Here is a 27,370-nt window from a genome sequence, read left to right as displayed (position 1 = left end):
TATTTCATTACCTAACAGCCAAGCTTTGGAAATGTCATATGGATCTTTATACAGATTGAAACCATTTTCATTATTGAACGTCCAATGTTGTTAATGATCCTGTTTATTGTTTATTACTGCTTATTATGTTATTATGGTAGAATTGGATTGTTTTTATAAAATTATGCACCAGATTCGTGGTCAGACCATATAATGGTCAAGTTAGGCCAATGTGTGCCTTGGATCCAGTATTTAGAGCAGTGCTGTGTGCTTTGCTCGGGGTTAGTGCGTGACTGATCAGCAGCCTAACCTTGGTTTTTAAAATGAAAATATAATATCCAATTCTAAATCATAATCCATTGTTTACTTGATATCGTATCCATATTTCCCTGATGATCATTATTCTCAGTTTTGTCATTGTGACTTGCTGAGCTAGTTAGCTCATTTATGCGATGTTGTTTATGTTCTTTTCCAGTTAAGAAGGAACCGGTTGATACCGAGGATCCCCAGTCCAGCGCGAGAGCTAGGGGTTCAGGTTGATCGAGTTGAGTTAGTAGGCTTCTTTTGGAATAATTTTAAGTTTATAAAAAGTTTGTAATAATGTTTAATACTCAGTTCTGAGTTGGATAGTTGGGATTTGAACGGTTTGTAATATAAGTAAGTGTGGTTGGCTTGTGTGCATACTTTAACCTGTTGCGATCCATGGTAGTTGGTAAGTAGGGTCACTGCATATTATTATTATTATCTTTATTATTGTTATAAGCAGGTTATAAATAATGTGTGGACCCCAAACTTCTGACCCGGGTTTGGAGGGCGCCACAGGTTGGTATCAGAGCTACAGGTTATAAGTCGCTGACACAAGCCTAGGTTGACGGGAATGGGTAGAGGGTTAGGATTAGAAGTAAGGATTAGAAAGATAGAACGTCGAGAGGTTGAGTGCTTCGGTATAACAGGTATTAGTGTAATTCGTGTTATGGTTCGAGATTCTTATATTACGATATGATTTCAGATAGCAGCGATGGCCGACTCTTTTATCCCCGTATCAGCTGATCACTTAGAGCCTTCAGTTGGAGGACCGTCTTCAGATCCACGTCCTGTTGTTCCACCAGTGTTGGCTATACTACCTCCACCTGTGTTGCATCCCGTACCATTGCAGGCTATTCCACCCCCAGGCATGAGGCCACCTATCAGAGGACCCCCACCTGCTGATTCGGGCTTTACTGGTCATTCAGTTACAGGAGTACATTTCCAGTTCTCTTCCTATCCTTTCCCATATCATCAGTTTGAGGCTTGCCTTATGGAGGAGCGATTCCTACAGGGTCAGATTTAGGAGTTATTGCATATTATGCGTACCAGAGAGGTTGGGTGTGGTGAGAGGCGACTCAGAGAGAAGCTCCAGGCTTTTCGTAGAGCAGCTGCGGTGAGGATTGTTGAGGCTACACATGAGGACATCACCCCTGATTTTCTAGTGGAGTGGGCTAAGTGGGTGCTAGAGGAGCTTGAGTAGATTGGAGGTCCAGATTTGCCATGAGTCAGAGATTCAGAGATAGAGATACTGAACAGTGTTGTTTTGGTTGTGTAGTATGTACAGTAGTGTGTAGTTTTTATCAGTAGACTTTTGGGTTGTATTTATAGACTAGCTATGCTGACTAGTGAGTAGGTTGTTGTACCCTTTTGCTTTTACTTCCGAAGCGTCTTTATGCTTGTACTACCTAAAATTTTTGATCTATATATATCAGCACCTTTCCTTTCCAGTATTGTTATTCATTTTACTGCACCTGTTTTACTTTACCTTATTTATTGCACCAGTTATACCCCTGTGATACCATGTACCCTGTTTTCCATAACTCTTTATATTCTGTAAAGAACCATGCAATTTACTTAGTTATAACTATTTTCAAAAAGAAATATTTCTGTTTTACAAAACTTTTCTTTTCTACAAAGAATTTGGTTTAAAAGCTAAATAAGTTGTTTGATTCTTTACAGAAAATGCCTCCCAGAAGAAATACCCGCACTAACACCCAGAATGAAGAAACCAACAATAACAACAATAATAACAATCAAGATGATACAAACCAAAATGCAAACCCAGGATCCATAGACCCAGCAATAGCCCAGATTCTTCAAATCTTGGCCCAACAAACAGTTCACCTGGCACAACAACAACAAAGACAGACCAATCCCCAGGTAACTTTTAAAACTTTTCAGGCAGTAAATCCACCAGAATTCAAGGGTTCCTTAGAACCGATTGAAGTAAATATTTGGTTAAAGTAAATATTTAGTAAAAAAAGGACGAACTGAAGGTTGAATTTGCAAGTTACTATTTAAAGAATGAGGCCACCTATTGGTGGGAGACGGTGAAGACGTTGGAAGGTACAGATAATATTACCTGGGAAAGGTTTAAGGAATTGTTTTTAGAAAAGTATTTTCCTCAGTTTGTCCAGGATCAGATGGAGTTAAAGTTTTTAGAATTAAAGCAAGGAAACATGTCGGTGACAGATTATGAGAGTAAGTTTGAGGAATTGTCAAGGTATGTGCCGTCGTATGTGGATACTGACAGGAAGAAGTCTAAAAGATTCCAGCAAGGTTTGAAACCATGGATCAGAGGGAAGGTAGCCATTTTTGAATTGGATACCTATGCAGGAGTTGTACAGAAGGCTATGATCACAGAGATAGAGAGTGAGATGTCACAAAAGGAGAAAGAAAGCAAGAAAAGGAAATTTGAAGGGAATGAAGGTCAGTCACAACCAGGGAAGTTTCCAAATTTTAAGAAGGGCAAGTTTCAGCCAGGGAGGAATTTTAATTTCAGGAGACAGAATGCAAGCGACGGAAGCCAGGGCAACCGTCCAGTTAATGTGAATCAGCCAAATCAGTTGAGATTAACTTTTCCAGATTGTCAAGTATGTGGGAAGAAGCATGGGGGAGTTTATAATAAGTTGAATGTGGTTTGTTTCAAGTGCAATAAAAAAGGGCACTATTCAAGGGAGTGCCGAAATCAGCCAGCAAGAGAGCCAGCAAATAAGGATCAGACTATCCGGAATCCAGCAGTGAAGGTTCCAGCCATTGGATTTACGTGTTTTAAATGTGGGAAACCAGGATATATAGCCAGGGATTGCAAGACACCAGCCCCAGTCAGTAATGCATTGAGGATTATGGGATCTACCCCAGCAGTGAATGAGACTCCAAGGGCTAGAGTTTTTGACATGTCTGTGAAGGATGCTATCCAGGATATGGATGTCGTGGCAGGTACGCTTAATGTGAATTCTTTATGTGCTAAAGTGTTAATAGATTCGGGAGTAACTCGATCATTTGTTTCACAAGATTTTGTTAGTAAGTTAAATTGTCCAGTTGAGTATTTAAATGAAATAATGACTGTGGAATTGGCAAATCAAGAATGAGTATCTGTTAATCAAGTTTGTGGGAGTTGTGAGATTGAGATTTCTGGTAGTAAATTTTTTGTAGATTTGATACCATTTAAGTTAGGAGAATTTGACGTTATCTTAGAAATGGATCGGTTATCTAAGCACGATGCCCAGATAGATTGTGGAAATAAGAATGTAACGGTGAAAACGCCAGATGAAAGAATAGTAACGTTCAAGGGCCAGAAGCAAGTAAGGAAGTTCTTAACAATGATTCAAGCCAAGAAGTTATTACGACAAGAATGCGAGCATTTCGTGGCATATGTGATTGATAGGAGTCAAGAGCCAGCGAAACTTGAAGATATTCCAGTAGTGAATGAATTTCCAGACGTGTTTCTCGACGAGTTACCAGGACTTCCTCCAGATAGAGAAATTGAGTTTGCAATCGACTTAGCACCTGGAACAAAACCGGTATCCAAGGCCCCGTATAGAATGGCGCCCGTTGAGATGAAAGAGCTAGCGAAGCAATTGCAAGAGCTGATAGAGAAAGGAGTAATCAGACCCAGTGTGTCCCCGTGGGGTGCACCAGTATTATTTTTCAAGAAGAAATATGGAAGCATGAGACTGTGCATTGACTATAGGGAACTCAACAAGCTTACAATCAAGAACAAGTATCCGTTACCCAAAATTAATGATTTGTTTGATCAACTGAAGGGAGCCAAGTATTTCTCCAAGATTGATTTGAGATCGAGATATCATCAACTGAAGATCAAGCCAGAAGATATACCAAAGACAGCTTTCAGAATAAGGTAGGGGAATTATGAGTTTTTAGTAATGTCTTTTAGATTGACAAATGCCCCGGCAGCGTTTATGGATCAGATGAACAGAATTTTCAAAGAATACTTGGACAAGTTCGTTATTGTGTTTATAGATGATATTTTGATTTATTCAAAAACGGAAGAGGATCATGCGGAACATTTGAGAACAGCTTTGGAGATTTTAAGGAAAAAGAAGTTATATGCTAAATTCTCGAAATGTGAGTTTTGGTTACAGGAGGTTCAGTTCTTAGGACACATAGTTAGTAACGAAGGGATCAAAGTGGACCCAGCAAAGATCGAGGCAATTACAAACTGGGAAAGACCGAGAACACCCACTGAGGTAAGAAGTTTCTTGGGATTAGCAGGATATTATCGTCGATTTGTTCAAAAAATTTCAAGGATTGCAACACCATTGACAAAGCTTACACGGAAGAATGAAAAGTTTATATGGAACGACAAGTGCGAAGAAAATTTTTAGAAATTGAAGCAACGATCAATCACAGCACATGTTTTGTCACTTCCAAACGATCAAGGGAAATTTCGTAATTTATAGCGATGCTTCTCATAAAGGACTAGGATGCGTTCTTATGCAGCACGATAAGGTGATTATGTATGCGTCAAGGCAATTGAAACCACACGAACAGAAATATCCTACTCATGATTTGGAGCTAGCAGCCATAGTTTTCGCTTTGAAAATTTAAAGACATTATCTGTATGGAGAAAAATGCGAGATTTTCACAGATCACAAAAGCTTAAAGTACATATTCACACAAAAGGAACTTAATATGAGGCAAAGGAGATGGTTAGAATTGATCAAGGATTACGACTGCTCGATTAATTATCATCCCGGTAAAGCGAATGTTGTAACAGACGCGTTAAGTCGGAAGGAAAAGTTAAATATGTTATCAGTACCTGAAGAGATATAAGGAGTTTCAAAAACTGGAATTGAAGATTAAAGTTTGCAGGCCTAATAAAGCAAAAGTGTACAGTATGACTTTTCATCCGGAGTTGCTAGAGAAAATAAAGAAATGTCAGGGAGATGTAATGGATCAAGATATAAATCGTTTGGTAGGTGAGTAATTGTGCACGCAAAATGATGATCAAGGTATTCTGAGGTTTTTTTTAGAATTTGGATTCTACCGGTGACGGAGCTGAAGAATTAAATTTTACAGGAAGCACATAATTCAAGATATTCCATCCATCCAGAGAGTACCAAAATGTACAGAGATTTAAAGGAAAGTTATTGGTGGCCAGATATGAAGAGGGAAATTGCAGAATGGGTTAGCAGATGTTATACATGTCAGAGAGTTAAAGCCGAACATCAAAGACCAAGTGGATTGCTACATCCATTGGATATTCCAGAGTGGAAGTGGGAACATATTGCCATGGATTTCATAGTTGGATTACCAAGGACAAGGGCTAATCATGACGCCATTTGGGTTATAGTGGATAGACTTACCAAGTCAGCTCATTTTCTGCCTATAAATGAAAGATTTTCGCTCGACAAGTTGGTCCATATGTACCTAAAGGAAATTGTAGTTCGTCATGGAGTTCCTTTGTCTATCGTATATGATCGAGAACCAAGTTTTAATTCAAGATTTTGGAAAAGTTTTCAAGAATGTTTGGGAACAAGATTGAATATGAGTACGGCTTATCACCCCCAGACGGACGACCAAAGTGAAAGAACGATTCAGACGATTGAGGACATGTTACGTGTTTGTGCTATTGATTTCAAAGGAAGTTGGGACGAGCATTTACCTCTCGTAGAATTTGCTTATAACAACAGTTATCACGCCAGTATTGGGATGCCACCCTATGAAGCCCTTTATGGATGCAAATGCAAATCTCCAGTGCATTGGGACGAAGTAGGAGAACGCAAAATACTTCGACCGGAATTAGTACAAAAAACAAAGGAAGTGGTTGAAATTATCCAGAAGAGATTAATATCCGCACAGGACCGTCAAAGGAAATATGCAGACCAGTCTAGAAAAGACATGGAATTCTAAGAAGGAAACTTGGTATTACTGAAAGTATCACCGTGGAAAGGACTAACGAGGTTTGGAAAGAAAGGAAAGTTGAGCCCAAGATATGTCGGACCTTTTGAGATTCTAAAGCGCGTTGATAAAGTAGCTTACGAGTTGGCGTTACCTCCGCACATGGAGCACATTCACAATGTTTTTCACGTATCAATGCTTGAGAAGTATAATCCAGACTCCAGGCATGTAATAGAAAATGAGCCAATAGAGCTTCAGGCAGATTTGTCATATGTAGAGAGTCCAATAGAGATTCTAGAGGAAAGAGAGAAGGTATTGAGGAATAAAGTGGTAAAGTTAGTAAGAGTGTTATGGAGAAACCCAAAGGTTGAAGAGTCAACCTGGGAGTTGGAAAGTGATATGAGAGAAAAGTACCCTCATTTGTTTTCTTAGGAGATTCTGAGGACAGAATCCTTTTAAGGGGGGAAGGATATAATATCCGGGATAAATCGTGTAATTATTTTTGCTAAATAAATAATTAATATATGTGTTCAGTATCTATTCTGTGAATTAATTGTTAAGTGTTAAATGTGTTTGGATGTTTAAAAATATTATTAATTGAGTATTTTTAATTTTTATATGTCCAAAATAAAATATAGATAATTGTCATATATTCCTAATTATTTTTATGTTGATTTATGGATTTATAAGGATCATATGAAATTTATAAAATCTTTTTCCGAGTATTTAAAATCTATTTTATAAAAACGGGAACCAATCGACGTCATCCGTTGTTACGTTTTTGGAACCCGAAACTCTTCCGAGAACTCCTTTCTAACCAAATTGTAATATTCCCAGCATATTCCATGTTTCGACTTTTTCGATCCGGCGTACGGTTTGTCCTACGCGGTCCCGGCGCAACATTTTCGATACAATATTCGTTTCGGTAAATCAATAAAACTCGTATTTTCGATAAACGGGAGCTTTTTATTAAACTATCCCAATTATCACCTCGTAGTACGTTTAACCAGGCGCTGAGACCAAGACCGCAGTATAAATTGTACAGATCTGGATAAATGTCCCGAAAACCGATACTGGTTGGATCAGTTTTTATAAATAAACGTATCGTTTTATATCCGGAATGATCCAACAGGATACTAATTTTCCGTAATTATAAATAGCCTTTACCGTATTTTATTTCGTATCAAAATCATTTGCAGACAGTTAATTATATAATTTTCCAGAGAAAACCCTTATATTCATATAATCTTCCAAGAATCAAACAGCAAAATGAAGGTGTTATTGATCTCTGTTTTCAAAGCTCGAGTACTCAATCCAAAGGTCTTGAGGTGTTCTATCAGATTCTGTGTTCCAAATCACTGCAGAAATCAAGGTTTTTTTCTAGAAAATTTATTTATTTTCGAATTATTTTTATTAAAAATATGAATTTTTGTTCGGATGATTGTTTGTATGATTTGATAATTGCCTGTTGTAGAGCTATTTTCCTGATGATTTTCATATGTCATACGTCTGATTTGGAGTTCAATAACATGTTCAAAATTGAGTTTGATTTTCGAATTCTGAAATTAGGGTTTATAACTCGTATGAATGTTTTCAATTGAAATTTGGGGCTTTTTGATTTAGGGTTTATTAGCTGTTGATTTATAGTGGATTATGTTCCTTATGAAATTTGCAATCGATTGGGATATAGCTCGTTAACAGAGGATGTCTGAATCGAAGGGAGTTGTGTTTTGAAAATTTCCGAAGTTCGCCGGAAACCGGCGATGTTCTTGGCCAATTTTCGGCCAAGTTTGGGGTTATTTGAATGATTTGATTGCATGAATAAGTTCTTGGTTGTCTGTAGATGTGATCTGGAGCTTGTGGTGAGGTGAGGGTGCTGGAATCGTGTTCTCCGGCCACCCCTGTATTTTCCAGCGACGGGGGTTGTAAAATTGCAATTTGGTACCTGGACTTTTGGGGACGATGCAGTTTGGTCCCTGAAGTTTCCAGAGTTTGCAAATTTAGGATTTTTGTTTTAAAAATATTCAAAAATCATATTTCCTATTTATTTTTATTATAAAAATTCGTTTTTAATTTCTGAAAATTCTAAAAATTATTATTTTAATTCCAAAAATTATTTTTAATTCAAAAATAAATATGAATTAATTAGTTAATTACTTTCAGTTAATTTTTAATTGATTAATTGGTCAATTAATTTGGATATTAATTGATTAATTGACTTAATTAATTATTATTTGATTTTAATTAATTATTTAATTAGATTTAATTATTTAAAAATGACAAAAAATAGTTTCGAGCTTTAAAATACTATTTTAAATTGTTTTCAAGGCTCGATAATTATTATGAAATTGTTTTGAAGCCAGAATTGGCCAACCGAACCCTATTTACTGCTTCAAAATTGATCCAACGACCCATTTTAATTCCGAAAAATATTTTAAAAATTATTTTAAATACCGGAAAGCTTGTTTATGACCCGAGATTTATTTATAAATGATATATTATTGATTATGTGACGTGCTATGTGTTATATGTGACTTCTTTGTTGATTGTCAGTCTGTATATTCGATATTTACTTGTTTATTTCGTAACTTTCAATCCGTTAATCGGATTTGGGTGAAACGAAGGGTAGATAGAAGTATGTGTCGAATAGAATCATATGAGTTAAATATTGATAGATGCTTATGATATGTGAGCAGAAGAGGCAAGGCATAGGAAAAGGAAATAGGTAGTCCAGGAGTAAGACAGTGATGATTAAGAGGAAGTGTAGTGTAATAAGCTAGTACCAGGCAAGTGTTCTGAACTTTCTCGAGATATTGTAGTAATTGATATTCCTGTTTTATATTGCAAGTGCTTTGAAGCACTGAACCCTAAACCTTGATTCCAGTTATTGATCTTGAGCCGTAAACCTGATTCTTTCTAGACCATTGATTGTTGTATACCCAAATACGAACCTCAAATATACGATACTACTCCACAAATACATACAAACTAAATATTAAACATTGAACCAGATTGCTTACACATTCAAACCATTGCATCTTATGCTTTGAAAGACCAAATCCTTGAAACCTGAAATGTTGATTCCTTTGTTACCCAATTCTTTTATTACCTAACAGCCAAGCTTTGGAAATGCCATATGGATCTTTATACAGATTGAAACCATTTTCATTATTGAACGTCCAATATTGTTAATGATCTTGTTTATTGTTTATTACTGCTTATTCTATTATTATGGCAGAATTGGATTGTTTTTATAAAATTGTGGACCAGATTCGTGGTCAGACCATATAATGGTCAAGTTAGGCCAATGTGTGCCTTGGATCCAGTAGTTAGAGCAGTGTTGTATGCTTTGCTCGGGGTTAGTGCGTGACTAATCAGCAGCCTAACCTTGGTTTTTAAAATGAAAATATAATATCCAATTCTAAATCATAATCCATTGTTTACTTGATATCGTATCCATATTTCCCTGATGATCATTATTCTCAGTTTTGTCATTGTGACTTGCTGAGCTAGTTAGCTCATTTATGCGATGTTGTTTATGTTCTTTTCCAGTTAAGAAGGAACCGGTTGGTACCGAGGATCCCCAGTCCAGCGCGAGAGCTAGGGGTTCAGGTTGATCGAGTTAAGCTAGTAGGCTTCTTTTGGAATAATTTTAAGTTTGTAAAAAGTTTGTCATAATGTTTAATACTCAGTGCTGAGTTGGATAGTTGGGATTTGAACGGTTTGTAATATAAGTAAGTGTGGTTGGCTTGTGTGCATACTTTAACTTGTTGCGATCCGTGGTAGTTGGTAAGTAGGGTCACTGCATATTATTATTATTATCTTTATTATTGTTATAAGCGGGTTATAAATAGTGTGTGTCTGGACCCCAAACTTCTGACCCGGGTTTGGAGGGCGCCACATCCAGAGGTTGTGTGGTTGATGTAAATGGTATCTCAGCATTTGAAATTGGAAAATGAGTTGGAGATTGCTGAGCTTTTGTAGATGGAGCTTCCAGATAAAGAACATTTGGTATATTCAAATTATGAATATCTATTTCAGAGTTTTCAGTTTGTTCTTTAGCGTCATCTGTAGCTTTAATAGGAGAGACAGGAGGGGTTACAACTGTATCAGTAGCAGTGTCTTTGGCTTGAGCTGGAAGGGCTTCAATGATAATCGGTTCTTATGAGATCAGAGATTCCTGATCCCCTTCCTCAGCTTCTTCAGTATCTTCTGATGGAGCCTTAGACAAATACCTCCTAGCCTTCATTTTTTTTAATCTCCTTGTCAATGAAGGAGTTGCTTCAACAGTAACAGAACTTACAGATTTCTTTCTTTTCAAAGTATCAGAACTTTGAGTTGTTGTTTCTGTCTGAGAAGTAAAGTTCTCAGCTTCAATTATCACAGGTTCTGATGCATGAACCCGTGCTTCAACTGTTTCCTCAAATCAACAAAATTTATTATTGACCATAATTTTAATCAAAACATTTATCAATGGATTAAGTTTAAATAGATGAAGTAAAGATTAACAAATTACAATTAGAACATGCACAGTCATATACCACTTGTTAGGTCACATAATATGAGAGAAACAGAGACGAAATCTTGCAATTAAAGGAAAATTCATTAATATATCAAACAAGTATATTTCATGAAATTTATAGATTACATGCAAAAATTACAAGGTAGTCCTGGTCTAAGAATCTTAACATCAACAGCCTTAGTCTAAGAAGTCTGACAAAGCTGGTGGTGGAGAGATACAGATGGATGACATTCAATTCTTCTTCCTACTTTCAATAAAGAGAACAGCAAGATGAATGATTTTCTCCTGCTGTTTAAGAAAACTGAGACGAACTTCTCTTTGGAAAGACAATAAATCATTTTTAATATTGTCTGGAAGTTGAATCCAGATGTCAAAGGAATATTGTTGATAGGATATGAAGTCGGAATTCCATTTCTAAAAATGATCACAGTGTCTGTGCCATAGCAGTAAAACCAACTAAAATGTGCCATTATTTGAGAGAAATGAAAAGATGTGATTTTACTGAAGGATGATCAGTCATTTAAATAGCCAATGGAATACTAAGGGATGCGAGGACTGTTTAACGATTAAGAAAAAAGAATGATGTCTCGTCTCCCTAGACCGATGTGTAATAATAACAGTCAGTAAAAAGTTAAAGCAAGAGTTAATGAGCACGTAAAATAAACAATAATTACTGTGCACATGCAGTTTTTCAAGACAAACACGTTTATCACTAACCCATAATGATTATGACTGTTTTTATCTTACCCAAATATATTCTGATTTAAATATGATTGTTTCAGTTTTTACCACAAATAAGTCAAGTAAAGAATAATGCCACGTAAGCATCAAGGATTCCATCAGGATTTAATATCAGAACTTAACTTATATCAGATTTTAACAGTCATCAGAATATGGCTTCTGAACTCAAAAAGTGAATATCTTTTTCTATGATTCTTCATACAAATACTGACTTGTTTTCTTCAGAGTTTAATCATCAGAACTTCCATCAGAACTTTTCCTCAAAATTTATGCAAATGACACTTAACTGTTTGTCAAAAATAACTTAATCACCACAGTAATTTTCATCATTCATATGGAGTGAAAGTGTGTGCATTCAGCAAAATATTAGATAAAGATTAAAGTCTGATAAACTTCAGTACATCTTAGAAATATGGCATAACTAAGAAAAGTGCTTAAAATATATCATCAATCATGAAGTCTACTATAGAACAAATTTTTGCAAGAGTCCACCTCAACTGTTTGTGCTCATTTTATGCATCTTTTGAAATTCCTTGTTACAATGGCTTCTCAGTGTAAGTGAGTCACAACTGCTTATCAGAATTTATATTGTTGTCATAGTATTTCTCCAGTAATCAGAGAATGTGAAAAGTCACCAAGAAAATTTATTTGTTTTTCTAATGCATATTACTTAATACCAGCAATGCACTTGGGTCTTCCCTTCCACATATTTACTCTAGATCTCAAAGGAGTACCTGACTTTTATTTTCTTTTTTTTTCTTTTGATAAGTGAGGCTTATCAGCATTTAGTTTATTCTTAAGATTTACTGAAATCAGAATCTGACAGATAAGAAGCAAGAATCTAGTTTGTGACTTAGTAATAAGATATACCAAGTAAACTTGACTAAGCTCAAAATCAGAATTTGCTTGTGTTAATGAGTTTCCACATAAACAACTAATTCAAACATGGGATTTTTAGTATGTTAAAGACTACTAGGTCAGCATCTACCACAGTTATCCTCATTGGATTGAATAGTCACAGAACATTCAAAACACTATCAGAGTTTAAAGATCCACATCAGATAACAATCAGTATTTAATGAATTTCAATTAACGAACAGATTTCATGAAGATAAGATAATTTGTACACACTGATCATAAATTCTGATGCATGACAATAAAAACTAAGCAGATTTAGAGAAAGAACCTGAAACCATTCCAAGTTCATTTACCAGTCTTGTAAAAATAGCTTCACATAGTGGTTTTGTGAAGATATCTGCTAGTTGTTGATCTGTTGGAACAAAATGCATAATACCTTCCATCACATGTTCCCTTATGAAATGGTACATAATGCTGATGTGCTTTGTCATTGAGTGTTGAACTGGATTATCTGTCATAGCAATAGCACTTTGATTATCACAATAAATAGGGATTTTAGAAAATTCTAAACCATAATCCAGTAAATGATTCTTCATCCAAAGAATCTGTGCACAACAGCTTCCTGCAACAATATATTCTTCTTCTGCAGTTGATGTGGAAATTGACTATTGTTTCTTACTAAACCAAGAAACCAATCTGCCTCCAAGAAATTGGCAGCTTCCAGTAGTGCTTTTCCTGTCTATTTTGCATCCTGCAAAATCTGCATCTGAGTAACCAATTAGCTTAAAATATGATTCCCTAGGATATCACAATCCTAAATCAGCTGTACCCTTGAGGTATTTAAAAATTCTTTTCACAGCTATTAAGTGAGATCTCTTGGATCAGCCTGAAATCTTGCACTAAGACAGGTAGCATACATGATATCAGGTCTACTTGCAGTTAAATAGAGTAAAGAGCCAATCATACCTCTATAGTTAGTAATATCTACTGATTTACTAGTATCCTTATCTAACTTGGTTGTAGTGGCCATGGGAGTGGATGCAGTTGAACAATCTTGCATTCCAAATTTCTTCAGTAAATTTCTGGTGTACTTGGATTGACAGATAAAAGTGTCTTCTTCATTTTGCTTGACTTGAAGGCCAAGAAAATATCTGAGTTCTCCCATCATACTCATTTGATATCTTGACTGCATTAGCTTTGTAAACCTCTCACAGAGTTTGGCATTTGTAGAACCAAATATGATATCATCAACATATATTTGTACCAAAAGTAAGTCATTTCCATGGTTGAGATAGAATAAAATATTGTCAATTGTGCCTCTGTGAAATCCATTTTCCAAAAGGAATTGAGCTAAAGTCTCATACCATGCTGTAGGAGCTTGCTTAAGGCCATAAAGTGCTTTGTCAAGCCTGTAGACATGATTTAGAAATTTCGAATCTACAAAGCCTAGAGGTTGTTCAACATAGACCTCTTCTTCCAATTCTCCATTAAGAAAAGCACTTTTCACATCCATTTGAAAGACTTTAAACTTTTTGTGAGCAGTATAAGCCAAAAAGATCCTTATGGCTTCTAATCTAGCAACTGGTACAAATATTTCATCATAATCAATGCCCTCCTGTTGAGAGTAGCCTTTAGCAACCAGCCTTGATTTATTCCTTGTAATTATGCCATCACTGTCAGTTTTATTTCTGAACGCCCATTTTGTGCCAACAACTGATCTGTTCTTTGGTCTTGGCACTAGGGTCCAGACTTTATTTCTTTCAAATTCATTTAACTCATCATGCATTGCTTGCACCCAAACAGCATCTTGAAGAGCTTCTTCCACTTTCTTTGGTTCAGTATGAGATAGAAAAGAATGATAGAGACATTCATTTAATGTTGTAATTCTAGTTCTGACACCTGCTTCAGGATCTCAATAATTAAGTCAGGTGTATGTGATTTGGTCCACTTCCTTGCAGATTGAAGTTGACTTTTAGAACTGGATCCTCCCCCATGATCCATGATGTCTCCATCAGCATTTTCTGATGCTCCCCCTGTAGTTATGCTCTCTGAGACTTAAGAGTTTGACTTGGATCCTTCAGGATTTGAAGTATTAGAGTTTCCAGAATTATCAGAATTTGGCTCATCGAAACTAGATGAATCAGAACTTGAAGAGCCATTGACAGGTTCTGATGTTTTTTGAGAGTCTTGAGATGTGGTAGGATCTTCAGCTTGCTCCCCCTGGACAGGTGCATTTTCCTTTGGAGTTGTTACCACAGATTCAATGACATCAGTACTTACAGGTTCAGAGTTTAAGTCATCAGAATTTACAGAATCAGAATTTAAGTCTTCATTTTCAAATCTCAGCTGATCGTGATCATTGAAATCTTCAAGTCCAGTAATCTTCTTATCATCAAAAGATACATTGATAGATTCCATGGCAACCCTTGTTCATAAATTATAGACTATGAAGGCTTTTGTGGAAAGTGGATATCCAACAAAAATTTCTTCATCAGCTTTTAGATCAAATTTTGACAGCTATTCAGGATGAGTCTTAAGAACAAAACACTTACATCCAAATATATGAAAGTATTTCAGATTTGGCTTCTTTTTATTCACCATCTCATATGGTGTTTTTCCATGCTTGTTTATGAGTGTTGCATTCTGTGTAAAACAAGCAATCTACACAGCTTCAGCCCAAAAATAGGTTGGCAGCTTTGCCTCATCAAGCATAGTTCATGCAGCTTCAATGAGAGTCCTGTTCTTTCTTTCTACAACTCCATTTTGTTGTGGAGTTCCAGGTGCAGAAAATTTCTGTTTGATTCCATGCTCTTTGCAGAACTCTTCCATGATTGAATTCTTGAACTCGGTGCCATTATCACTTCTTATAATTTTAACAGAATCTTTGATCAACTTATCCAGCTGTCTGACATGATTAGTTAGAGTAAATGCAGTTTCATTCTTCTTGTGCAAGAAGTACACCCAAGTGTACCTTGTGAACTCATCCACTATAACCATAGCATATTTCTTATTTGCAATAGTCATGACATTGACTAGAGCAAATAGATCAACATACAGTAGGTGATAAGGCTCAAGAATTGATGACTCAGTTTTTCTCTTGAAAGAAGATTTTCTTTGTTTTGCCTTTTGACATGAATCACAAAGGCCATCAGGAGAAAATATTGATTTTGGCAATCCTCTCACAAGATCTTTCTTTACAAGCTCATTTATGTTGTTGAAGTTTAAATGAGAGAGTCTTTTATGCCAATTCCAGCTTTCTTCAATTGATGCTCTACTCAACAGACAGATTACAGAACCATCAGAAGTTGTTAAAAGTCTGGCTTCATAAATGTTACCATGCCTGTAACCTTTTAGAACCACTTTTCCTGTAGAATTGCTTACAACTTTACAGTGTTCTTCAAAGAAATCTACATGATAACCTCTGTCATGGATTTGACTTACACTCAGCAGATTGTGTTTAAGTCCTGAGATAAGAGCTACTGTTTCAATGATGACAATCCCAAGATTAATATTGCCATATCCCAGAGTTTTTTCCATGTTGCCATTCCCATAAGAAACTCCTGGGCCAGCTTTCTCCACAAATTCTGATAGCAGGGCTTTATTTCCAGTCATATGTCCTGAACATCCACTATCCAGTACTAGGATGTTTTTTCTGTTGCCCTGCAATCACAAAGACCACTACTGGTTAGTTTTAAGGACCCAAACTTGCTTGGATCCTTTGGCCTTTTTAAGTTTGTTAGCATTTGCAGCGGATTTAATATCAGAGTTTATGCTAACATGCTGTTTATCAGAACTTATATCAGACTTTACACTAGAAGGAATTAAAGCAACTTTATTCAAAGAAGGTTTTATTTGATAATAATCATAGTACAAACTATGATATTCCTTACAAGTATAAACGGAATGCCATAAGCTACCACAATGAAAACAAGGATTTTGTGGCTTAAACCTAACAGACTGACTCTTAACTCCTGACTTAGGAGGTAAAGAGTTTATATTCTTATTCTTCCTGCAAAAAGAAGTAAGATGGATAGAGTTTCCACAGTTATAACATTTCTTTCTAGGAGCATTAGGAACAGGCATATAATTATTGCTTTTATTCACACATTCCTTTCCATTCCTATTTTTCCTAGCTGTCTTTACCTTGTTGATATTCCTTATTTCTTTCAGCTTATGCTTAAGCTGCTTCTTAGTCATTAAGTTTATGTTGACTTCAGCTGGTTTATCCTATTCTAATTTGTCAGAAGTTGACTTCTCCTTAACTTCTGTCACTGATTCTTTCATCTTTTCAGAATCAGACTTTATCGTTTTAGCTACAATTTTAACAGGATTTACCTTTGGCTTAAGGCTCAATTTGTTCAGTTCATTTTCCACTTTTATCATCTCCATAACCTAAGCCCTCTTTCCAGTTTCCACTACTTAATAAATTCTGAGTTGTTCTGCCAGAGTTAGTCCAAGTCCTGATAATCTCTTTTTCTTTTTCTAACTCAGTTTTGAGAGATTTATTCAATTTTAGCAATTCATCTCTAACATAAAAAGCATCATCTCTCTCTTTCTGAGTTTGATGGAACATAACTTACTCTATTTCTAAATAATCATTCCTTTTCTTATAAGCAAGATCTTCAGAAGTTAATCTTTCATATGTTAAAGTTTGATCTCTGTAGCTAATAAACATGGTTTTAAGATATAATCTCAACTCAGTAATATCATCAGTATGAAAGGCATAAGTTGTTTGAGGTACCTTCAGTTCAACAGTTTCAGGGCTGCCATCAGCATTTGCCATTAAAGCATGATTCACCTCATCTTCAGAATCTAAAGAGTCTGTCCAGCTTTTCTTCTTTGTGACAAGTGCCTTGCCTTTTTCACTCTTTCCTTTCTTGAAGTCAGGAGATATGTGGCCTCTTTCACCATAATTGTTGCATTTGACTTTTGAGTTGTCTCCTCTGTTAGACTTTGCACTTTTGCCTTCATACTTTTCGAACCCTTTCTTATCAGTACTTCCACCTTTCTTGAAAAACTTCTTTCCCTTTCTGAATTTCCGGTAGGCTATCTTTGTGATACCCTTCACCGTAAGAGCACACAATTGCATCATCTCTTCATCAACATATATTTCAGGTAAACTTTCAGTTTCTGAATCATCATCATCAGAACTTGATGATTCTAAATCAGACTTTATGATGAGAGCTTTTCCTTTGCCTTTCTTTGAGACAACCACTTTGGGGAATTCCTCCTTAGCCTTAAGAGCAACTTTACTTGACTTTCTCCCATGTCTCTTGCTTCTTTGATCCATCTCAAGTTCATAAGTCTTTAGCATACCATAAATTTCATCAAGAGTAGTTTCATCAAGAGCATAGTTGTCTCTTATAATAGTAGCCTTCAAATCCCAATTTTCAGGATGAGCTAAAAGGAATTTTAGATTTGAATCTTCAAGATCATATTCCTTGTCCACTAGTGGCAGATCATTCACGAGTTTGACAAACCTGTCATATAAGTCAGTTAATGACTCATCACTTTTTGAGTCAAAGTGATCATACTCTTGAGTGAGTATAGTCCTCCTGTTCTTCTTGATTGCATCAGTTCCCTGGCATCTTGTCTCCAAAGCATCCCATATCTCCTTTGCAGTCTTGCAATGAATTACCATGTTTGACATGACATAATCAATGGCACTATGCATCAAATGCCTTACCTTTGCATCCTTGGAAATGGATGAGATATCTTCAGTTGTATACTTACTTTTCTCCTTTGGTATGGTCTTTACTGGCTGATCTGCAACTACAACAGAGAGCTTGGTTGGCTTATGCGATCCTTCATTTATTATGTCAAGGTATTCTGGATCTGTAGCTTCCAGAAACATAGCCATCTTCACTTTCCATATGGGGTACTCAGAAGGTCTCAGTATGGGAACCCTAATAGTCTCATATCGACTGTGGATTTGAGTCTTTTGACTTTCTTCAGTTTTAGCGGGCTTGGTTGGATTTTCTGCTTCTTCAGACATGATTGTTTTGGATCTTTACTGTATGTGTTAACAGATAGGCTCTGATACCACTTGTTTGGTCACACAACATTATAGAATGGGGTTGAATACAGTGCAGAATACAATCAAATTGATTTCAAACACAAGTAACAGTAAACAAATATATTCGATATAATAAACTCTGTTACAATGGAACTGTTCTCTCTCAGTGATGAACAAATATCACGAGAGCTGCTAGGTTACAATGTATGATCTTCTCGATAATGATAACACATATAGTGTAAACCTATGTCTGTGTTTATATAGTACACATTTACAAGATAACTTCTAATTGATATGGAATATAATTTTGTCTCCTAAAATATATCAATCAAATATCTTATACAAGTCTTCAAGTCCTCTAACTCTTTTCATGCATATCTTCTTTTGTATTAGTCTCGATCTTCTGTCCTGTAAATCAGCTTCCTTCTTTAACTGTTAGTCCTCCCGTACTTAAGTTCTGATATCCATCTTCTGATATTTATCTTCTGATATTTATCTTCTAATAATTTAAGTTCTGATATCCTTAAGTACTGACTTCCAGTAAGTATTGATTCCAGTAAGTACTGATATTTCCTGTTTGTTAAGATCTGAAAACTAAACATGAAACATATTAGACATAACATCTCGAATATATCTAACAATTTGACTTTGCAATCATGGCTTTTCCTTTGGAGTATCTTTTCCTTCTAGCTATCTCCTTTGACTTCTCTTCAACCTTGAGTGCAACTGGTCTAGATTTAGATCCTTTCCTCTTGTTTCTTTGCTCCATCTCTGGTTCATGAGTTTTCAGAACTCCATAGATCTCATCTAGAGGTGTGTCATCAAGTTTATAGTTATCCCTTATTTATAGTCCCACTTTTCAGGGAGAGCAATTGCTGATGTCTATGTAAAAAACCGATGTCTAAGTAATCTTACACAACGGTTCTGAAAAATTTCTGATGCTAATTCACATTCTTGTTATCTAATTGAGTAATGTCAAGTTCAGAAATACAATATTAGAACGATTAGACATATTTAAAACTATAGCACACAAGCAATATTTATGAATTAACATCGATTAAAAATAAAAATCGATGTCTTAAACCTATTAGACATCGGTTATTTTTAAAGAACCGATGTTAATTTGAACAATAAACAAATTTTTTTCTAAATAACCGATGTCAATTTGAACAATAGACATTGATTGTTTTCTAAATAACCGATGTTAATATCATAAATAGACATCGGGTGTTTATTTTTGAATCGATGTTATTACCTTGTTTATATGTGCTAATATCCCTGTATTAACATCGAATATTAGACGATGCATTAACCACAATACTGAAAAAATTTAATTCTCAAAACTCAATTAATACATATATATTATTACTCAATTGAATTCAAGATCAACAAATTCTCAATGTGTATAACTAATCTCAAATATATCTATAATTCTAAACAAACTATTCTATAATTCAAGATCATCTTCTATATGTGTTCAATATCTTCTATAGAAGATCGTCCAGAGACCCAGCTACCCTGTAGCAGACCTGTGTTCAGCAGCAAACCCTCAACCTTTACTCACTGGCTAGCGCTCATCATAACGCTGAAAGTTAAAGGATAGATTTCACCTATAATAGAAGATAACAGAAATTTCATACATAATCTTCGCTATTATACAGCAGAAATATGTACTTAACATGTAAGAAATTCAGATACAAACGAAAAATTAAATTATACCAGAGTTTAGCTTGGTCCACTCACCGTTGCACGCATTTGGTTAAGACCTCTATTCCATGAAATCATCAAATAACCATTGTTCTTATACACCACTGTATTAGTGGCATCACATGGAACCAGAATGAAATCATCCAAATCGAATTGCAAAGTATATTTCATCTAAGTTAAAATTAAAAGATAACAAATAAACCAAATCATGTAAAGTAGTGGCAAAAGTTCAAGGTAGGACCAGAAAATCCTCGAGACATTCAAATTAGGTAGCAACAAAAGATATTAGGAAAGATTCTACATATCACAAGCAACTGAAAAACTATAATATTAAATATACACTCAAACTATATACTAGTATACTAGTAAGTTTTTTCTGGACCACCCAGATTCCGCTATTTTGTACAGGCAGGAAAAGCATAGACTCTGACCTAAATAGCAACATGATATTTGGCTTATTGTCTAGTCATTAGTTTCCCTGAATATAAGAAAAACATGACCAACTATCCTTTACTAGAGGCTAAAGATTTCTTGCTAGAAGTCTATTGCATTGCAATAAAATAAAAAACTAAATCTAGTAAATTGAAGGTGTGCAGATGCGCATATTACTAACCCGACTTTATAGACCCTAAGCTCTACATCATGATTGTAAATCTCACAAAAGTTTTTCCCTAATCAGCACCCTCGTCTCCCTTTTCATTCAAACGATATAAGATCAACCACATATGTAGTACAAGCAAATAGAAGTTTGTTCTAAAGGTTTTCTCCAGGTTAAATACTGCAGATAAGAAACAAAAATTAGTTACAATTAGCCTTATAAAGCAGTAAAAATTTTCATGTATGTATCTGCAACATTTCTACTACAATCATGGCACAAGTCATATTTTGAATTCAACAACTGAACAACCCTACAGTATTGCATAACAATCTTCCAATGAGCTTCTCATTTCTTCACCAAAACAAATGATCTCAATACTCTGTTTCTGAGTTGGACACAATGGATAAGTTAAGTTTTCCTTGCACTCAACCCCAACATTATATAAACAAAGCTCATTACTTTATAACTCTTGACTGAATTCATGCCTTATTACTCAAACTTCTGTTGTAACCCCGAGCATCTTTGACTAAACTTTAATTTAGTTGTACTGCTATCTATATTATATATAGTTGAAAACAACAAAGATAAATAAAACAAGCACTAAAATAAAAAACTGCACATCGCTAAAAACCCAGATATTGAAATTGCCATCCTCATGCAACAGTCATAATAAATTACTACGAGCAAACTTAAGGCCTCCTGAGAGTTCTCGGAGTCCTGACCACGTAAAGCTTGTGCAATGGCCTGCACAGGAATCTTTCCAGCATAGGAAATTTCCACCTTGTAAGTCTTGGACTGGTAAGGCCGTTTCAGCCTCTTCCGATCATTCTCATCAGGACTTTCATCAGCAAGTGAACTGCTATTTCCAGTGCTCCTGAAAAACATAATTACAATAACCAAGTGAGGAAAGAGGCACTGAATTTCCACAAATGTTGTCACGTGTTTAAAAGAGCATACCTATTAGATGAGATATTCTCAAGTACAATAGTAAAGTCTAGCTTGTTTCCTGGAAGAGCTGCAACAATAAACAAACTCTTTTCACCATCATAAGTAAAGTCTCTCCCTTCCAACTCCATCTTATAAGTTTGATAAACACGGTCAAGCACTCGTCTTCCAGTACCTTTACCATCAACTGGATGACCATCTTCATAAAAAAGAGCAACTTGTAGAAGTACACATGCTTAGATACTGGCACTGCACACCATTCACACTTAATGCACAACATCAAAGGTACAAACATACAACAAATAAAAGTGAAACAAGGAAAAAATAAAGCAGGTGCATCGACATTCAAAGCGCGATAGGAAGAATCCTACATTGTAGTGATAAAAATGCCTATCAACATTGGTCACATTCACTTTAAAGTGATTACTAAGAAGAAGAATCCTACACTGTAGTGATAAAAATGCCCATCAACATTAGATCTTTCATTACCTTACTTAAATCTTCCTCCTCAAAATGATCACTTTCTTCTTCCAAAAGCATTCCAACTTCATTACCGTTTCCTCCTTTTAGTTCCTCTAATCCATATTTCGATAGAGAAACAGAATAATCTGAGTCCTCTCCATCCTCCCCTTCAATCAAACTATAACCTCCATCAGGGTTTAGGGGTTGAAATCTCATTTAAGTCATGCCACCCTGATTTTCCAAACAACAGGAAAGATCAGCTAACACATGAACTAGGATGCCTCACTTCTCCAGCAAGCATAATAACAGTGCATAATAACAGTTGATACTGTAAAATCATCTTGAAAGAACAATTTGCAGAAAAAATAACTTACTCATAGCCACTATATATATATATATCTTGAAACACTTTACCATACCAAATTCCTTTAAACTAATACTTATGTAATTTTACATGAACACAATTAAGAAAGAGGTCAACATATATATAGAGTTGTTGTAACTGTACACTGCCTGTAAATTTAGTCTATCCCAGTCACATGAGCAACTTCTTGTGCTTAACTTGTAGTAAAAAAAACCTTATACAGTTTAGTACCAAAAGTGAACAGCGTCTACAAATAAACTCAAAATAACCATAGTTACTAAAGCCATTGAAACAATCGGATTTTATACCATAAACAGAAAATGATGAAACTCACAATTATAGTGAAACTACTATTTCATACACAAATTAAACAAATCAAATTCAACAAAAGAAGCACAGAACTCCTCACCGAAGCAACACTAACACCACTCTCTTTCTCCTTCACTTTCTCGTAAATCTCATCCACAAGCTTCGAAAGCTCCAATTTGAGATGGGTACTGATGTTTCATAACCTCTTAAAAATACCAATAAAAAGTAAGAACACAGAAAACCCAATCTTGATAAAGAAAAAAAACCCAATTATACAAACTAATCCAAGCCGGGTCAAGAAATTAGGGTTTCTCATAGCAGGAGTTTGATTAATTGAAGATCTATAATTTGGTGTTTAATTTGAACCCTAATTACTTGGAATGTGAGATGGTCATATAAATTAGGGTTTTAATTATGGAAATATGATCAGAGATAGAGAGATGAGAAAGAACGAGAAAGAGAGAGAGAGATTGAGAAAGATAGAGAGAGAGAGAGAGAGAGAAAGAGAGAGAGAGAGAGAGAGAGAGAGAGAGAGAGATAAAAGAATGAAAGAGAGATAGGGGAGAGGAAGAGAGCTGAGAGGAGAGAGATACTAGAGAGACGGGTATATTTTTTGGTTAAGGGGGGAATAATTGGGAAATAAAGGGGGGGGACTTTCCACATTTTTTTATTTTTTTTAGTTAACCATCGACAACGGTCGTAAACTCAAACCGATGTCTAAAAAAACGACAACGGTTATATCAAAAACCAATGTCTAACTAACGTTTCTCATTTTTAAAAAATAACTATAGACAACGGTTAATTTTTGAACCGATGTCTAATAAAAGAATTAACATCGCTTAAAATTTATCCGATGTCTAAACTGTCTTTAACATCGGTCATTTGAGCAACCGATGTCTAAGGACCGATGTCTATTGACAGAATTCTAGTAGTGGCAAGTAGGAACTTCAAGTTTAAATCCTCCAAATAATATTCTTTGACGACAAGGGATAAGTTATTCAGCAACTTCTGAAATCTGTCATAGATCTCAGTTAAGGACTCATTGTCTCTTGAGTCAAAGTGCTCATATTCTTGAGTAAGTACTGTCCTCATGTTCTTCTTGATAGCGGTTGTACCTTGACATTTTACTTCTAAAGCATCCCATATCTCTTTTGTTTCCTTACATTCAATGACTCTATTGGACATAACACTATCAAGACTGTTGTGCAGAATGTGTCTGACCTTAGCATCCTTCATGATAGATGAGAGATCTTCAGGAGAATAGTCCTACCTTTCTTTGTCTATCATCTTCTCTAGTTCTCCTGCAAGCGAAACAGCTACCTTCACTGGTCTATGAGGACAATCATAGATCATGTTTAGATATTCAGGATATGTGGCTTCCAAACACATGGCCATCCTGACTTTCCAGATTGGATATTCATGTATCTTCAAGATAAGCACATTGATTGCTATATACATATTCATGTTGCTGCTTATCTATGATGTGGCCGGGGGTGATGGTTTCGGATTTTGTGGTTCTTCTTCTTTGTCTCCCATTGTAGATTGATTTTCAGATCTTAAACTGTTTGTACGTTAACAGTAAGCTCTGATACCAATTGTTAGGCCCTTAATTAAATGTAGAGGGGGGGGTGAATACAGTTAATACTATTAATTTGACAAAGCTTCAACAAAATCAACAGTTTTTATATTAACTGATAAAAACTTATTACAAACGTACTCTCTCGAAAGGATGAACAAAAATCCTTGAGAGCTGCTAGGTTATGCGAAAAATATAACAACGTCGCAATTATTATAGCATGAACCTAATATGTGCTTCATATAGAGCACAATACATAATGTATAAGGAATCATATTCTATCAACAACAAGGAAATCTATACAATGCTTCTGAGATAAAGTCATTCACCGCCTTAAATTCATGTTTCCTTTTCCTTATCGAAGATCAACTAATGTGACAAATACTGATTACATCATCCGTTGACATCATCTTCCGTCGATATCATCATCCGTCGATATCATCATTCGTTGACATCATCAAGTTCTGATGTGAATTTCTGATAGTTTCTGCTTGATATCATCACCTAACAACTTAAGATAATGGTCATACAGGATTTGCTCATTTTTTGTAAACGCTCTCTTCATTTTTCAATTAAGGCATAGGTTCATTTTTCTTAATTTAGAAAAAATAATTATGTAACCCCTAAATAGTTGGTGCAAATGTCTTGGTTTCACCGATAACTATGAAATATAGGTTCTCCATATCACTTATTTTTTTACGGTATACTGACATGTATTTTAAGGTTATTATCAAATATAGTTTGATAATATTTTTTTAAAGAATTTCTTTTTTATATATAAATGTTAAAGCATTATATTTTTATTTGAAAATAAAATAAATATAAGTTAGAAAACTATATTTTATAACAATTTTAAAATACATTTCGAGGAGGGACGGGACTAAGAGCAGCTCCAATGCTGCCCATTTGGGTGCATTGGGACACGAGAAAAAGAAAATGGGCTGGCCAGTTTACATTTCATGCGTTGGAGCACATTCACACAAACGGGCACGGCCAATCATCTGGCCATGGCCAACTCTGCCACTTTATATATTATAATACCTGCTTTTACTTTTTAAGTTTACGTTAGTAATATTTTATCAATTCATTCAATCTGTTGCTGCCATATGAACGTTACATTTCTAACGTATATATTAAACGGTTATATTTTTTTCCTATAAATAATCAGCTCACAATTCATAATTTTTACTTCATAAAAAATCAAAATTTTCTCTCCAAAAAAATGAATCCAAATAATCCCCCACCTCCAAATTCTCAAAACCCAAACTCTCAATTTTCATATCCATATCCAAATCCTTATTTTTCAAATCCACAAATTTTAATTATAACTCTCAACCACCATTTTCACAATCTCAAGCTTCTCATTTTCCATTTTTGTATCACAACCAATTTATAATGATGCAACAAATGGCATATCACAACCAAAGTTAGGCGAAGAACCTTTTGTCACGTATGAAACGTATATTCAGAACACTATACAGATGCGTGATAAACGAGCACATCGTCAACTACAAAATGACTTGATTGAGCATATTTCCCATTTCGCCAATAATCGTTAATTTTTGTTATTGTAACGTTTGAATTTAATGCTTTTTTGTGATGTAACCTTAATTATGTCTTTTATTCACGTGTGATTTTTATATTTTATGTATTATCATGTCATTTTTAGATTTAATATTTTTGTATGTGATGTTTTTAATTTAATATTTCTAATAATATGATACAATTTAAAGTATTTAATTAAAAATTAAATTACATTGGAAACAAATATAATTAATTGCTTAATTTAAAATTAAATTAATTAAAAATATAATATAATATAAATAGTTTACAAAATTATATCTAAACAATTATTATAATATAAAAAGTAAAAAGCTGTCTAATGCAAAGGTGAAATGGGCATGGTGAAATGGGCTTCCCATTGGACATGATTGGCCAAATTTAATTCACTGGTCAGCTTTGCATAGAGCTGCTCTAATGGTCCTGTAACAGTTTTGCAATAATAAATTATAAATTTTTTAATTAGGGAAAATAAATAACCCAAAATTTATATGCTGGCCCTGGACCTGTAATGACTGTATCTGTATTTTGCAGCAGTAGTTTGAAAACTTTGCCAAAACATCATTTTGTAGGGTCTTATTATGGGTGTTAGAAAATAAATATAAGAATCTTTGGACAAAAAAATCAACCAATTAAATCATGCAACTTCAATGTCACCCTAACTTCTCCCTGACACCTGCCATGCATATAAACGCATTTAACACACTGTAGTTCCACAACGTGCATCTAATGCACTTTCCAACTTATGTTCCCCAAACCAACTTTACGAACAGTTAATTTTACTGCACAATGTATGTACACACATACATTGTCATTGTCAGAGATACAAAAAATAGAGGGGAACTCTTAGCTTGTGAGATGTTTTGGTTTCCATGATGTATGGATAATAAAAGGATGTAAAAATTGTTAAATGCAGATATATGGAGAGTCAGTTGAGTAGCTAGGCCTGTTGGTTGGCTGTTTGAGTAGTAATGGTTCTATTCTACACTTGTACATACATAACTCACACATATGAACTACACCACAAGCGTAAAAGTAAGTCCAAATACCCTAATATTATTTATCATTAAAATTTAAGTGACGAGAGAGTTAAGAAAGTAATTAAAAAAATGATTAGTTAAATTTCACATAACATCATTTCACTATTTATTATTGCAAGAAACATCTTATTTGGTACATTGTTTTAGGGCCCTCGGGTAATTATCTTAACTACTGTTAAAATTAAAAAAAAAAAAAAAAAACTTTCGTCACTTGGTTATTTTTCGCAAACAGCTTTATCCGTCTTTTTGGAAAACAAACTAGAAAATGAAAAATTAATTTTTTATACTAATTTTTAAAATAATTGATATGATGATATTTGAGTAGTGTACTAAATAAAATGTAAATGATAGACTGGATAATAACTCTCTATTATTAAGTAAAATCCTATCCTTCCTCAAAAATGTTAAAATAATTTTTATAATAAAATATCGAGGTCATTATTTCTCTCTTACTTAAAATTGAAAGAATCATAACTTAAAGAATGTATTTTGAACCATTAACATTTTAACAAGAAACTAATA

General features: G+C 34.8%; 1 pseudogene; it reads right to left on the bottom strand.

The window, feature by feature from the left end:
• LOC141680003 (uncharacterized) overlaps positions 1-22,215 on the bottom strand; it is a 123,948-nt pseudogene extending 101,733 nt beyond the window's left edge.
• Between the last annotated feature and the right edge of the window lie 5,155 nt (positions 22,216-27,370).

Source organism: Apium graveolens, chromosome 8 (genome assembly GCF_009905375.1).
Source record: "Apium graveolens cultivar Ventura chromosome 8, ASM990537v1, whole genome shotgun sequence".
In the NCBI taxonomy this organism is placed as follows: domain Eukaryota; kingdom Viridiplantae; phylum Streptophyta; class Magnoliopsida; order Apiales; family Apiaceae; genus Apium; species Apium graveolens.
Note: the sequence above shows the minus strand (reverse complement) of the source record. Positions and strands in the feature narration are given on the sequence as shown.